At 33.7% G+C, this 14,421-nt stretch overlaps 1 protein-coding gene across 2 annotated transcripts in view; it reads right to left on the bottom strand.

Moving 5' to 3' along the window:
* Positions 1-14,421, bottom strand: part of KLHL1 (kelch like family member 1) — a 424,036-nt gene that overhangs the window by 170,009 nt on the left and 239,606 nt on the right. The window lies entirely within an intron of this gene.

Raw genomic sequence — 14,421 nt, 5'->3', positions numbered from 1 at the left:
AAAGTGATTAAACGTTCAAGTTTCAAGTGGACTGCTAGGTAAAATTTGGTGAATATTAAAAGAATAGAATTTCAACTTTTTAAAAACTTGACTACATATACATCCATCAGAAAGTGGGAATACAATTACACAGAAGTAACACTGTAAGATGCATCAGTTTATTCAGAAAGGGAAAGAGAGAAGAGGTAGGCCATAGGTATCACAAAATCCCATATGTTTCACCCTTTTATTATCTCTCAAACCTCCCTCCTCGCATGACAATTTCTCTGGCTTAATTCAGAGTCCCATTTGTTTTCTTGCAGATTGCTGCCATACCCCCCTAGTTACTCTGCCTGATTCTACCCTTAGCGTCTCTAGTGGACCTTCTGTACTGATACTAGAGGATATTTCTAAACTTCAATGTGCTCATGGCACTACTCTAAAGTTTTTGTTTCAATTTGCTTTTTTTTTTGTTCAAAACTTTTGGTTAAACACACTGGTTCTTCACGATCTGACCTCTTCCTGATTCTAACACTTCATCTCCAAACTTACTGGCACACCAGCCACAAAATTACTCTTCTTTCAATTTGCCTTATCCTCACTCCATTGCTTAAAATAACTATTAGCCATCTTGTTTTCCTAATTTGTGTCATTTTTCAAGATTCAATTCAAAAATTAAATAGGGATAGGATATATATATATATATATATCTGGTGCTCTCTGTTCACCCCCATTTGATTTGGCTGCCTCACCTTCTATGCACGTACAGTGCATGCTGTTTACATCTATGACACAGCAGTTACCAAACTGTTACCTAATCTTTGGTGCACATAGGAATCTTATCACAAGCTTTAAGCTCCTTGAGACAAAGACTTCGACATTAAACCTTTCATATCTAGATTCTGGACATAGCAGGTGAACAGTACTTATTTGTTGAATAGATATATTGATTTTTGTAGAGAAAAATAGATTTTGGAAATAGTACAGAGCAGTGCAGTGTTTTTCAAACACTTTTAGAAAACTACTTGTCAAAAATCTTCTTACATTTCATCACAAAGTCTTCTGTGTCTGATAAATGGTTAGAGAAGACAGAGATTTGACTGTTGGCCTTCACTTTTGTTCCACCTTCCTCTATGTCTCCTGAGACAACTCCAAGGAATATATAACTAAGGCTTCTCAGATGGTAGCTTTAAAGCCACAGTTGTGGCAGAAATATCAATACGATGGTTATTTTAGGGTAAAAGCTGAAGTAGAGTGGGACTAGATCTCTTCCCCAAAAGGCATTGTGACTATGCTAAAACATAGCAGAAGAGTCAGCAAGTGCCCATTAATCTGTATGTCAGAGCAGATTCAAACCTGTTTTCTGAAGAGACACTTGACCTATGTTATGAGTGTATCCTTAGAATTGAACCCAAGGCTTGAAGTGCCTTCAGCTTTCACAAAAGCAGTCAACTTTACTTTTAAGTCATTGGTTATTTTCTTTACCTTTAAATGACATCACATAATAGCTGATTTCATGAAGGTTTTTTTGCCCCCTGTGTTTCCTCTGTGTCTAATACAGTGCTGTGTAAATTATAGATGTCCAATACCTATTTACTTAATGAATGAACTGTGTGCCCTGAGATTTAGTGCCACCAAATTTCTCTAAAGAGCTACAATAAGATAAAGAAGTTTTTGAAGACTCTTTAAAGGACTTTTTGTCCATCTATTTTTCCAGTTACTCAAAAATCTATGGGTCTATTAAACTATACACAGAATTGTACAGCTAGACCATCAGTATATAGCGAGGGGTACCATAAAAAAGCAGCTCTATGAAACTGTCAACAGTGTCTATCATAAAGATATTGTTCGAGGCATATTTCATTATATTTTATAGTGTCCTCTTTATGATGACCCTTGGGAGAAATTTCTTTTAGGTTTTAGTAGTAGGAATAATTGCACTTCTCCTGAGTAAATTGGTTTGGTTTTATCATGGATGCTGTAAATTATGAAATTGATCAGATTTATCTTTTTATTTGGCCTCTAGAAAACTTAGAGTCAAATTGAAATCTAGCTAATAGGAAGGCTACAGCCTTTTATAGTTTGATTTCTTTTTCAGACAGTTCTGACAATAGCTTCATTTAATATCGCTACAGCAGATTTTCTTTTTTCTTCTTTTATTCTTGCACTTAATTTAGATTATATTCTCATAATTTTGTATCTTTATAAATTATACTACATCTTTTGGAAACAAGCAATGCCGTTTGTAGATATTGCTATAAATAAACTGGGCATTAGAAGACAGTATCAGATATTACTGAATCCATCACACTGATACATAAATTTTATTGTCTTTTTTTTCTTTATATACGTTGGAGTTCTAAAGGTCCCTTAGCTCTTTTTTCTTTTTTTCTCCATCAAGTCTCCCTTCAATGATATCTTGCCTAATATTCCCATGTTATTTGCAATCTAGCTTCTGGAAGCTATTTTCGTTTCATTATCTTTTATTCACTGAAGAAGAAAAAATATCAATTCACACTAGTTTCCTTATACCTTAGCTAATTCCTTGTTGTCTGAGAAGATCAAGTAATGAGAAGCATCAAAACTCTTTGGCCTGTTTACTTTTTGTACAATACCTTTATTTTAAGTTTATCCAATCATTCATTCTACACAGAGTTATTGAACACCTAATATTTGGTCCTGTATAATTGTAGTAAGGAGAACAAAATGGATGTACATCAAAAAGCTTACCACACATGGGACACCTAGACAATAGGCAAAGCCTAGAAAATGACAGTCACCAAGTCTGTAAAGCTTATTTTTCAAATGGACCTAGAATATTAGGTAGGAGTATAAATTAGAAAATGAGAAACAGAAAGAAATGTATTCTGACCAGGCGAGACCATATAAACAAAGGCACATAATATGGTATGAAGTGCCATGTTTGTTATGTTGATTGACAATGAACACAGAAAAAGTCATAGAAATTAACATTGAAAGTGTAATTTAGACCATATAATGGAATAAGTTTATTGTAAAACTTTAACAGTGTCTCCATTAAATGGGAATATCTGTGTACATACATCTTTTGCACATAGATTGAAATGTTAATTTTAAGGATTTTACCACCAAATTTAAGTTGCCACTGCATAAGACACAACATAAGACAATAATCCATATTAATTACATAAATAAAGACTAAAGTGCACTATTTTTGCTACTTTATAATATTTTAAATAATTTTTCTAGCTATAAAAATTCATAGTTTTGTTTTATTCTAAGTAGACAGATATTACCATTTTTAATTATTATTTCCTGAATTTGACATAAATGTATTTTCTAATATTCATTTCCCTCTGTCTCTTAATTCTATTATAGTTTTTCCCTCATCTTATTGTTGCTAATATATCAATAGCAGTAATTCATTTGATATTCCATTAGAAATTCATTTTTTTACACCATTTAAAAAGTTAGATAACAATTAATGGTAACATCAAGTCAAGGAAAATATAAGTAAATTCCTTCAATTGTCACATTTTAGTTATTGGTTTAGTTTAAAATATGGATATTAAACTGTAGTTAAATACTTTATTAATGATCAAGTAAGTTTAACATAAACTTTAATGTTATTCACTTCTTTAACAGCTATTACTGAAGCAACACATTATCTACTTATTACGGTTAACTCAAGGAAAACTCACTACTATGAAAGTCTACTGAGTTAAACCTATGTCTCACCATCTTGCACTTTGCAACTAGTGGTCAGTTAGAGGAACCTCCCAATCACTGTTTTAAGCATTATGGTGGGAAGGTTAATCCTTTGCCAGACCAGTATAGAATCTCTGGCTTGATTTCAAATCACCAGAGGGTATGGAAATTATTTAATTGCCATTTAAAAAGTTATTGGTTAGGAAGATGAATACTTAGGAAGCTCATACCATCAAATAAATGGAAAACTGAAAGGCGAGCCTGGGAATTGGTTACATCTTCTGGTTGAGGCTTATTATCTAAGTATGATAAATGTAAATTTTTGGTCTAAAGTTATAGGATTATAAAGTTATAATTCCATCAGCATGCTATGCCAGCAAAGCTTTGAGAGTTTCTGATACATGTTTGATTCTACTATTGTCAGGAGTAAGATTGAAACATGCATCTCTTGACTCCTGAAGCAGTGTCTTTTCTGTTACAACATGTACTGGATTGAATAGTGTTTCCCAAAACTTCAAGTTCACTTGGAACCTCAGAATGTAACCTTATTAAGAAATGGGGCATCATTACAGATGTAATTAGTTAAGATAAGGTCTTACTGGATTGGAGTGGACCCTAATCCAATGGTGGGGTGCTTATAAGAAAACTAGGAGAGATGCAGTCATACAGAGAGAACAACCCCATGAGAAGACAGAGGAGACACAGGGGGAAGAAGACCATGTGAAATTGGAGAGACAAAGATAAAAGTAATACTGACACAAGATTAAATAATGAAGAGAGCTTTACTTCCTCTTCCTCAAACTCACATGGTATCGTCTTCCTGGATAGAGATTCTTCATAAAATCTAATCAAATTATATTGAATATCAATGTCATTATTGTACACGAAGGTTAGAATAGAATCCTTCTTCAAGAAAGAGCTAGATTGCAACCCTTGTATAGTGGCTACATTTCCTCCTACCTGTACCATCATCTCTTTGATGACTGAAACTGGTCTTTTACCTGTATATATGTATTAAGCCAAATGGAAACTCATTTTCATAAAGCAGACCAAATAGGAGTTGTTCGTTTGCTTTTTTCTACTTTAAGATTTTCTATAGTAATTATTTAAAGGACAAACTTCTAGTGTAGAAAAAGTTTCATTAGTAATCAAAAACTGAAAATAAAAATGAAAATAATATAGCACTTTAGCTTATTAGGGTTGCAGTGATTTCAAAACCATTAAGAACAGTACTTCTGAAAGCATGAGTTGTTACGCTACCATTGAAAAGTGATTTGTCATTGTGCATCATAACAATTTAACCCAAGAAATCCAGTTTTAGGAATCTTTCCATAAATATATGAAGAAAAAGTTATAAATATGTATATATATATAATATATATATATATATATAAACACACATATATATATACACACATATAAACAAATGTGTATATATATATATATATATACACACACACACAATTATTCAGTACAGCATTATTTAAAATAGTAAAAAATGTAAAAAGCTAATAAATAAATAAATTCTTCCTCCCAAAAATTGAGTAAAAAATAAAATAACACAGTGAACAATATTTCACAGAATTAGAACAAAAAATTTCACAATTTGTATGGAAACACAAAAGACCCCGAATAGCCAAAGTAATCTTGAGAAAGAAATGTGGAGCTGGAGGAATCAGGCTCCCTGACTTCAGACTATACTACAAAGCTACAGTAATCAAGACAGTATGGTACTGGCACAAAAACAGAAATATAGATCAATGCAACAGTATAGAAAGCCCAGAGATAAACTGTTGCACATATGGGCACCTTATCTTTGATAAAGGAGGCAAGAATATACAGTGGAGAAAAGACAGCCTCTTCAATAAGTGGTGCTGGGAAAACTGGAGAGGTACATGTAAAAGAATGAAATTAGAACACTCCCTAACACCATACACAAAAATAAACTCAAAATGGATTAAAAACCTAAATGTAAGACCAGACACTATCAAACTCTTAGAGGAAAACATAGGCAGGACACTCTATGACATAAATCACAGAAAGATCCTTTTTGACCCTCCCCCTAGAGAAATGGAAATAAAAGCAAAAATAAACAAATGGAACCAAATGAAACTTAAAAGCTTTTGCACAGTAAAGGAAACCATAAACAAGATGAAAAGACAACCCTCAGAATGGGACAAAGTATTTGCAAATGAAGCAACTGACAAAGGATTAATCTCCAAAATATTTAAACAGCTCATGCAGCTCAATATCAAAAAAAAAAAAAAAAGAACAACCCAATCCAAAAATGAGCAGAAGACCTAAATAGACATTTCTCCCAAGAAAATATACAGATTGCCAACAAACACATGCAAGGATGTTCAACATCATTAATCATTAGAGAAATGCAAATCAAAACTACAATGAGCTATCACCTCACACAAGTCAGAATGGCAATCATCAAAAAATGTACAAACAATAAATGCTGGAGAGGGTGTGGGGAAAAGGGAACCCTCTTGCACTGTTGGTGGGAATGTAAATTGATACAGCCACTATGGAGAACAGTATGGAGGTTCCTTAAAAAACTAAAAATAGAACTACCATATGATCCAGCAATCCCTCTACTGGGCATATACCCTGAGAAAACCATAATTCAAAAAGAGTCATGTACCACAATGTTCATTGTAGCTCCATTTACAATAGCCGGGACATGGAAGCAACCTAAGTATTCATTGACAGATGGATGGATAAAGAAGATGTGGCACATATACAAAATGGAATATTACTCAGCCATAAAAGGAAATTAAATTGAGTTATATGTAGTGAGGTGGATGTACCTAGAGTCTGTCATACAGAGTGAAGTAAGTCAGAAAGAGAAAAACAAATACCTTATGCTAATACATATATATGGAACCTAAAAAAAAAAAACAAAACAACAAAAAACTAGTTCTGAAGAACCTAGGGGCAGGACCGGAATAAAGACACAGGTGTAGAGAATGGACTTGAGGACACAGGAGGGGGAAAGGTAAACTGGGACGAAGTGAGAGAGTGGCACGGACATATATGCACTACCAAATGTAAAATAGATAGCTAGTGGGAAACAGTCGCATAGCACAGGGAGATCAGCTGCGTGCTTTCTATCCACCTAGAGGGATGGGATAAGGAGGGTCGGAGGGAGATGCAAGAGGGAGGAGATATGGGGATATATGTATACATATAGCTGATTCACTTTGTTATACAGCAGCAACTAACACAATATTGTAAAACAATTATACTCCAATAAAGATGTTAAAAAAAAAAAAGAGTTATCAGAAGAAAAAGAAAGAAAAACAACAACAGTGAACAATAGAAAATGGGCTAATTGTACATTTGGTGATTGCTTAAGCAAATTATGGTATATCCACTGTATTTAACTTTATACAACCATATAAAATTATGTTAATAAATATTTTTTAAAGTAAGAAGAAAAAGAAAAAAAGTAATGCTGCCATAAGCCAAGGATTGCCAGGAACCACCAGGAGCTGAAAAAGCCAAGGAAAGATTCTTCCCTAAACTTCAGAGAGAGCCTGGACCTGCCAATATCTTGACTTCAGACTTTTAGCCTGTAGAACTGCAAGAGAATAAATTTCTATTGTTAGAAGCTACCCGGTTTTGGGTACTTTGTTATGGCAGCCCTAGGAAAATGACACATATCATAAGAGAAATTTTAAAATAGTTATGTTAAAAACTCTCACATAAACTTAACAAAACATGGTAATTATTCCCAATCTTTTAAGTGATCAATTCTAGGCTCTTTATTTTATAGAATGATTCCTTTAAGAAATATTAGGTTTCCCATGAGCCAAGGAGCGTCGGGGACAGGAAAAAGTGGTCTACCCTCAGGATCAACTTCTCTTTATATATACTTTTTCCACTGCCTCTAGGATTTAAACTTTCTAAAAATACACGGCAGGGAGAGGCACCTTTCCCAATTATCAAAGGCTAAGAATAACACTTACTTTAATGTTCCTACACAGATTTTACTGTCAAGACCCTCTCAGGTTAAAACCAATTTTCTTGGATTTTTGGTTATTTGGCTTCTGTGAATTTTTAATGCCTGTGTCAAAGTTGCTGCCTGAGCTCTTGCGCACTACCTGAGAGTTCAAAAGGAAGGGATTCATTAGGAGATAATAACACCTTGTTATTTTACAGATAGGAATGCTTAGGCTCAGAGGGGCTCATACATAGTCATACCATTAGTAAAGATATGGCTGAGAGTAGGAATTCAGTCTTTCATCCTATTATATTACCTGGGCTATCCATCCTTCCATTAATTTCCCCTTCTGTTTCTCCTCTGCCCACCTAGTTTGGACTTACTGGTTTACTTTGATCTATGCAACATGCTTGCACCCTGATTCCCGAGTGCTTACTTAGATCTTATTTCCAATTCTTTCTTGGTATAACTGGGTTCCATGATATGGCTTAGTGACAGTGGAGAGTCAATAGATTACCACTGACTTGGAGAGTTGGCCAACATTTAGATCCCAACGCTGCTACCCACTGGCTGTGTGTTAGGAATTTGGTTCCTTATCTGTAAATGTGGATAAAAATAGTATTCACCTTAAAGCACTATTGTGAGGATTAACTGTGAAGATTAAATACATTTACTGTTCTTAGAAAAGTAACTGACACATAGCAAATATTATATAAGCGTTAGCCATTAACTGTTCTGCATCAGAATTTCCCTTCCTTTCAGGCTCTTGTTGGTAGTTGTATTCCTGTTCATATCTCTTTATCTTCCCTATTTTTTTTACTGATTATTCAGTCAACAAACTTTTATTGAGTGCTTTTTCTATGCCTAGTATGTTCTTAATACTAGGAATACAGAGCCAAGAAAAAAAAAAAAGAAAAAGAAAAATTCTGGCTTCTAAGAAACTTATTTTCCAATGAGGAGGGCAATATGATGTTAAAAGAGAAATATATAATTTTTATGGCAAGAGAGAAAAAAATGAAAGATTTAATGGAATCCAATAGTTGAAAATGCAAATAGAATAAAGGAGATCAAAGAGGAGTTTGAATTAGGAGATACACACTTTTTCTCTCTGGAATAACAATTCCCAAGACAAGGAAATGTTTCTCATAGGATCACAGATTTGGAGAGTATTAAAGAAATGTTGATGTCATCTGATCTAATACTCATATCATTATCTAGCAGAGTTAAAAATGGGAATTTATGCGACTTCATATAATGTCAAATCGGAAACGATGTTTGAAGTCATTTAATTTAATGTTCACGGTATGTACTTCTGTGCAAAGTTTACCCAGTGACTATTTTCAGTGATGGGAAATCCACTACCCTAGAAGAAAGCTCATATCATTGTTGAATAGCTCTGTCAGAACACCATCCTCATTTTGAAGTAAAGTTGGCTTTCTTGTAATTTTCTTATATAAATTCAGGGCAAATATACTATTAATATTCTATTGATTGGCTTTATGAATACTTGAAGATTAATTTTTTTTTCTGTCTTATGTCTTTTAAAGGCTACAGAACTATTACTCTTTAATCTTTCTAAAGGATCTGAATCCTCAAAATCAGGAAAGAATGCTAAGTAGAAAGTACAATTTTCACTGAATTTCCCCTGAACTACATGCTTTCTTTTCCGTACTCCTTCAGAAATAAAAACACATTAAAAAAATGTTTTTCACAGACTATATTGCTTATTTACATACATCTTTTTATCTTTCCCAAGACATTTTCTAAAGGCAGGAAAACAAATATGAAGCAATAACTGTCTAAAAACACATTTCAATAATTCAATTTATCTCTCTGTGTGTGTATATAACATATATATACTCATATAAGTTATATATATATATATATATATATATATATATATATATATATATATAATTCAGAAAAGAAAACAAGGAAAAGAAATGTTTTCAAAGAGTTGTCAGTGTATTCAACTCTTCTTTTTCTTGTCAATTTTGTTATCAGTGCTTAGGAAATGACATAAAATCTAATTTCTTTAAGACTTTTAGTTATATATTAGGCCCTTTCTTAATAATAGCAGTGTACAAAATGGATATCAAAATGGATATATATATATATCTTTTTCTGTGCTTTTCTCAACAGCAGAAAAACTTCTCAGATCCAAATCTGCCAGACTAAAGTGAATGGTTGCCAGTTTTATTAATTCTTTTTTTTAAACATCTTTATTGGAGTATAATTGCTTTACAATGTTGTGTTAGTTTCTGCTGTATAACAAAGTGAGTCACCTATACCTATACATATATCCCCATATCCCTTCCCTCTTGCATCTCCCTCCTGCTCTCCTTATCCCATAACTCTAGGTGGACACAAAACACCGAGCTGATCTCCCTGTGCTATGCAGCTGCTTCCCACTAGCTATTTAGTGGGATAGATATACACTTGGTAGTGTATATATGTCCATGTCACTCTCTCACTTCGTCCCATCTTACCCATCCCCCTCCCCGTGTCAAGTTCATTCTCTGTCTACATCTTTATTCCTGTCCTGCCCCTAGGTTCCTCAGAGCCATTTTTTTTTTTTTTGATTCCATATATATGTGTTAGCATATGGTATTTGTTTTTCTCTTTCTGACTTACTTCACTCGGTATGACAGACTCTAGGTCCATCCACCTCACTACAAATACCTCCATTTCATTTCTTTTTATGGCTGAGTAATATTCCATTGTATATATGTGCCACATCTTCTTTATCCATTCATCTGTCGATGGACACTTAGGTTGCTTCCTTGTCCTGGTTATTGTAAATAGAGCTGCAATGAACATTTTGGTACAAGACTCTTTGAATTATGGTTTTCTCAAGGTATATGCCCAGCAGTGGGATTGCTGGGTCGTATGGTAGTTCTATTTTTAGTTTTTTAAGGAACCTCCATACTGTTCTCCATAGTGGATGTATCAATTTACATTCCCACTAACAGTGCAAGAGTGTTCCCTTTTCTCCACACCCCCTCCAGCATTTATTGTTTGTACATTTTTTGATGATTGCCATTCTGACTGCTGTGAGATGATAACTCATTGAAGTTTTTATTTGCATTGCTCTAATGATTAATGATGTGCATCCTTTCATGTGTTTGTTGGCAATCTGTATGCCTTCTTTGGAGAAATGTCTATTTAGAATAGAAGGATTTTCTAAAATCTTTCTCTTACAAATGTCTATCTTCTGCCCATTTCTGGATTGGATTTTTTGGTTTTTTGATATTGAGCTGCATGAGATGCTTGTATATTTTGGAGATTAATCGTTTGTCAGTTGCTTCGTTTGCAAATACTTTCTCCCATTCTGAGGGTTGTCTTTTCCTCTTGTTTATGGTTTCCTTTGCTGTGCAAAAGCTTTTAAGTTTCATTAGGTCCCATTTGTTTAATTTTGTTTTTATTTCCATTTCTCTAGGACGTGGGTCGAAAAGTATCTTGCTGTGATTTATGTCATAGAATGGTATGCCTAAGTTTTCCTCTAAGAGTTGTATAGTGTCTGCCCTTACATTTAGGTCTTTAATCCATTTTGAGTTTATTTTTGTTTACGGTGTTAGGGAGTGTTCTAATTTCATTCTTTTACATGTACCTCTCCAGTTTTCCCAGCACCACTTATTGAAGAGGCTGTCTTTTCTCCACTGTATATTCTTGTGTCCTTTATCAAAGATAAGGTGACCATATGTGCATGGGTTTATCTCTGGGCTTTCTATACTGTTGCATTGATCTATATTTCTGTTTTTGTGCCAGTACCATACTGTCTTGATTACTGTAGCTTTGTAGTATAGTCTGAAGTCAGGGAGCCTGATTCCTCCAGCTCCGTTTTTCTTTCTCAGGATTGCTTTGGCTACTCGGGGTTTTTTGTGTTTCCATACAAATTGTGAATTTTTTTGTTCTAGTTCTGTGAAAAATGCCAGTGGTAGTTTGATAGGGATTGCATTGAATCTGTAGATTGCTTTGGGTTGTATAGTAATTTTTACAATGTTGATTCTTCCAATCCAAGCATGTGGTATGTCTTTCCATCTGTTTGTATTGTCTTTAATTTCTTTCATCAGTGTTTTGTAGTTTTCTGCATTCAGTTCTTCTGTCTCTGTAGGTAGGTTTATTCCCAGGTATTTTATTCTTTGTTTTTCAAAGGTAAATGGGAGTGTTTCCTTAATTTCTCTTTCAGATTTTCCATCATTAGTGTATAGGAATGCAAAAGATTTCTGTGCATTAATTTTGTTTCCTGCTACTTTACCAAATTCATTGATTAGCTCTAGTAGTTTTCTGGTAGCATCTTTAGGATTCTCTATGTATAATATCATGTCATCTGCAAACAGTGAAAGTTTTACTTCTTATTTTCTAATTTAGATTCCTTTTATTTCTTTTTCTTTTCTGATTGCTGTGGCTAAAAACTTCCAAAACTATGTTGAATAATAGTCGTGAGAGTGCTCAACCTTATCTTGGTCCTGATCTTAGTGGAAATTGTTTCATTTGTTCACCATTTAGAACTACGTTGGCTGTGAATATGTCATTTATGGCCTTTATTATGTTGAGGTAAGTTCCCTCTATGCCTACTTTCTGGAGGGTTTTTAATCATAAATCGGTGTTGAATTTTGTTGAAAGCTTTTTCTGCATCTATTGAGATGATCATATGGTTTTTATCCTTCAATGTGTTAATATGGTGTATAACATTGATTGATTTGCATATATTGAAGAATCCTTGCATTCCTGGGATAAAACCCACTTGATCATGCTGTATGATCCTTTTAATCTGCTGTTGGATTCTGTTTGCTAGTATTTTGTTGAGGTTTCTTGCATCTATGTTCATCAGTGACATAAGCCTGTAGTTCTGTTTCTTTGTGACATCTTTGTCTGGTTTTGGTATCAGGGTGATGGGGGCCTCGCAGAATGAGTTTGGGAGTGTTCCTCCATCTGCTATATTTTGGAATAGTTTGAGAAGGATAGGTGTTATCTCTTCTCCAAATGTTTGATAGAATTTCCCTGTGAAGCCATCTGGTCTGGACTTTTGTTTGTTGGAAGAGTTTGAATCAGAATCTCAATTTCAGTGCTTATGATTGGTCTCTTTATATTTTCTGTTTCTTCCTGGTTCAGTCTTGGAAGGTTGTGCTTTTCTAAGAATTTGTCCAATTCTTCCAGGTTGTCCATTTTATTGGCGTAGAGTTTTTTGTAGTAATCCCTCATGATCCTTTGTATTTCTGCATGACAGGTGTTACTTCTCCTTTTTCATTTCTAATTCTATTGATTTGAGTCTTCTCCCTTTTTTCTTGATGAATCTGACTAATGTTTTATCAATTTTGTTTATCTTCTCAAAGAACCAGCTTTTAGTTTTATTGATCTGTGCTATTGTTTCCTTCAGTTCTTTTTCATTTATTTCTGATCTGATCTTTATGATTTGTTTCCTTCTGCTAACTTTGGGTTTGTTCTTTTTCTTCTTTCTCTAATTGTTTTAGGTGTAAGGTTAGGTTGTTTATTTGAGATTTTACTTGTTTCTTGAGGTAGGATTGTATTGCTATAAACTTCCCTCTTAAAACTGCTTTTGCTTTATCCCATAGGTTTTGGGTTGTCGTGGTTTCATTGTCATTTGTTTCTAGGTATTTTTTGATTTCCTCTTTGATTTCTTCAGTGATCTCTTGGTTATTTTGTAGTATATTGTTTAGCCTCCATGTGTTTGTATTTTTTACAGTTATTTTTCCTGTAATTGATATATGGTCTTTTAGTGTTGTGGTTGGAAAAGATACTTGATATGATTTCAATTTTCTTAAATTTACCAAGCTTTATTTGGGACCCAAGATATGATCTATCCTGGACTTGAGAAGAAAGTGTGTTCTGTTGTTCTTGGATGGAATGTCCTATAAATATCAATCAAGTCCATCTTGTTTAATATGTCATTTAAAGCTTGTGTTTCCTTATTTATTTTCATTTTTGTTGATCTGTCCATTGATGAGAGTGGGGTGTTAATGTCCCCTACTATTAATTTGTTACTGTCGATTTCCTCTTATGGCTGTTATAATTTGCCTTTTGTATTGAGGTTCTCCTGTGTTGGGTGCATAAATATTTACAATTGTTATATCTTCTTCTTGGATTGATTCCTTGATCATTATGTAGTGTCTTTCTTTGTCTCTTGTAATAGTCTTTATTTTAAAGTCTATTTTGTCTGATATGAGAATTACTACTCCAGCTTTCTCTTGATTTCCATTTGCATGGAATATCTTTTTCCATCACCTCACTTTCAGTCTGTATGTGTCCCTAGGTCTGACATGGACCTCTTGTAGATTAATTAATTCTTTACCACCCACTAAGTGTGGCTACTTCATTGGTAGAAAATTTGCCCCCAAATATTAGAGTATGAATTTTAAAAAGAAGAATTTTATAATAATTCCCAAACTGTATCTCATATCAAAAATAATTTCTGATGGTCATCTTTCAAGATTATCATATGGAAGAAAAGATAATTTTGTTTTCATAAGTCCCTTATGAAATATGTGTCTATGACTGGAAGTGTTTTCTGATAAAATGTTAGTAAAGAGATAAGATGAGTTAGAAATTGTAGTGGAAAAATCAATTATTTTTTAGTAAAAAGATTGAAAAAACGTCCTAATTCTAATAATTGCTAGTCATGATTTCCCAGACAAAGACAATTATTCTAAGATATCATCTCTTCATCTTGAACATGGGTTCTATAACAACAACTACCCTATAAACCTTTTGTGATTTGCTTTCAAGCAAAGTGATATTAGGAAGAAAATATTTTGTAAACCATATAATGTGATGCATATTGT

This window comes from Balaenoptera acutorostrata, chromosome 18 (genome assembly GCF_949987535.1).
Source record: "Balaenoptera acutorostrata chromosome 18, mBalAcu1.1, whole genome shotgun sequence".
In the NCBI taxonomy this organism is placed as follows: Eukaryota; Metazoa; Chordata; class Mammalia; order Artiodactyla; family Balaenopteridae; genus Balaenoptera; species Balaenoptera acutorostrata.
This window is presented reverse-complemented; position numbering and strand designations above follow the sequence as displayed.